The following is a 2,836-nucleotide window of genomic DNA, read 5'->3' on the forward strand; positions in this document are numbered from 1 at the left end:
CGGGCAGGAGCTCAGGCACGTGCAGAGCCAGCGGCAGCTCGTGTTTGGAGGGGCCCGGGGCTGTGCACCCAAAGCGACGCGTGGAAACAGACTCGGGGGAAGGAAGAGGAGCTCCAGGTGGAGTGCCTGTGCTGTAAGAAGCACAAGCAATTCAGCCTTGCCATGGTTTCTTAAGGGTGGGTTGGTGTTCCCCAGGAAATGTACACATTTGGGGAGGTGCCCTTGGAAGAGAGGGGCTTGATTCCCAAGGAAACTGCTTCCCCGGGAGCCCCCAGTGAGATCAGTGCAAGTGTCTCCATTTGACTCCCTGTGTCTCCTTCAGTCCTTGGGGCCCCTTGCACTTTGCAGAGGGGCATGCAAAGGGAGAAGGCTGTGAAGAAATACGAATTATGTTCTCTTGATGCAGAGTGTGATTTTATACCCTCTCTCCTATGGTGCAGATGCTCTTCATTTCTACTGTGTTGATTATTCTTATCAATACATATTTTAATTTGCTCTGGCATTCTTCCCATAGAAAAGCTTTCCTTGGGTATTTGATTTACGTCTGCAAATGTTGATACGTAACTTCAGGTATCTGAATTTAGCCCATTTCTCCTCTTGCTTTCATTTCAGAAAATGTCAGAATTACAGATGTACACACTAAAGTATCCAAGATTTCTGTGCAACAGAAAGATGAGTAAACAGTAGTACAGCCCAATCTACATTACCTTTAGCAGTTACCAAAGCAGTTACCAAAGTAGGTATTTAGAAAAGTGTGCCTTCTTTCAGCAATATTACAAATAGATTGTTACATACAAATTATAATATTATAATATTGGTTTTACACAAATATTAAAAGGGATTCTATATGTGTGATGTTAAAGTTGTGATCTTTATAACTTTGTTATAAAGATATAGTTTTTATTTCTGTTGTTAATTAAGCTTAGAGAGCTCCCAAGGCCTTGAAAATACTTGAGACTGATTTTGCAATAAACTATCTTTTAAAACTCTGTTTGGAAAGCAGAAGGAAGGAACATCAGTCATCTGTTGTGTTTGACTTTATTGTTATTTGAGATTATAGTAAATACTGAGCACGAGCTGGGATGCAGATTGTAATTGCTCATCTTTCCAAAGACAGAAATGGATACTATTAAACTGTGCCTTGTTTATTGTTCCTAACTGACTAATTGACTGCAGTAGTTTTATAGTGCATTTTTATTGTTGTAATGTCTAAATGTAGTGGGAGAATATATATTTGACTTGGGGTAGTATGGCTTTTGTTTTCGAATAATAAAACCACTCTCTTCAGCCTGGTGAAGAAGAAATCGGCTTCTGTCCTTGTATACAGCTATGGGTTTGTTTACACAGCTTCTCCTTCCCTTCTCTGCCTAGGCTTTCTCACCTGCAGTTTTCAGTAGAAAAGCAACAAACCTTTGAAAGGCTAAACCTCAACATAACTGTGACCCTCAACCAATACTTCCTTCTTCCAATTTCTTAAGATCTCTTTGTCCTGGGCACTCAGTATGGCCTTTTTCCTCAAAGTTCTTTGGCTGTCTTGAATGCTTACAGCGTAACAGGTAATCCCTGATCTATTTTCAACTCTCTGCTCAGATGCAGACTGCTGGAAGGAGGTAGGACTGGTACTGGAGACCTGGCAGCTTGTCCAGGAAGCAAAATTTTTGAAAGAATGGTAATGTGGAGAAGCATGCAAGTCCGGGTGGTGAACTCATAGATGCAAGTACTTGCCGTTTCCTGACAGGATTTTACAGTTCAAGGGTATGGTCTCTTCTTATTTCTGTCCCTTAACGCTCAATCCTTGCCACACTTCTTCAACTTCTTTTGCATTGTCATCTTCCGTGTTTTCTTCCTCTCTTCTTCTTTCTGTGACTTTCTGTGCAGGATGGATAACCTGTCATACACTGTCAGCTTGCTCAGTGACCGAGTAGTAAGTGATATGATGGTGTAGAAATTGGAGGTGCACAGTAGGCAAACGTGTCATGCTTCTGTGTGCCCTCTGCAGGCAAACCTGCTTCCCAAACCTTCAGTCAGACTTGGAAAAAAGGCTTGTCACCACTACTTTGTTGTGGTTTATGCATTGATGAAGAAACACTTCCATCTCAGCCCGCTTAAGCCACTGCAGAGCAGGAATTGTTGCTTTGGTAGCAGATGTGCTGGCAGGGTCCTTACAGCTCCACAAGATGTGCCTCTTCTGGAACAGATTTCTGCATCTTGGTGCAATAAAATCTATGCTTTAAATTGCACCAGGGCAAGTCATGCACTCATGTAGATGTGTTTTCAGACATAGATATTTATATATATGCCTAGTGAATGGCCTCCTGAGGAGCAGGGACAAATGAGGAAGGGGGCTGATAAAACATGCTTCTGCTTCAAGAAAAACCGCCGTCTTCCCTTTCCAGAGAAGGATATAAACTTTTTCTTGATTGGCCTAAAGGGGATAAACAAGTCCCTCCATGTCCTGGTCTTTTACTAGTCTCAAATTATTTAGAAAATTTGTAATTTTTTTGTTGTGGTTGGGGGTTGGTGGTGTTCAGGTCTGCACTTCAGACCTGTTCTCCCAGCAGCCAGGGACCTACAGCTGCTGTGGGTGGGGCAGGTGCTCAGGTAATTACCAACAGGTGCTTGGTAATTGCTAACAGCAGTTGAGGTGAGAAGTTGGCTTGTGCCTGGCTGAGGGCTTGAGGACTGTGGTGAGAGAAGGGATAGAGAGTGGAGTGGAAAATATTAGTTACACAAGCAAATCTGAGGTGTAGGTGGCATTTAACTGGATTAGGGACTGCATTTCATGGACTTGATCACAATTTATGAAGAACTGAACATTTAACTATGAGATAGGACT

This window comes from Molothrus aeneus, unplaced genomic scaffold, assembly GCF_037042795.1.
Source record: "Molothrus aeneus isolate 106 unplaced genomic scaffold, BPBGC_Maene_1.0 scaffold_19a, whole genome shotgun sequence".
Taxonomy (NCBI): Eukaryota; Metazoa; Chordata; class Aves; order Passeriformes; family Icteridae; genus Molothrus; species Molothrus aeneus.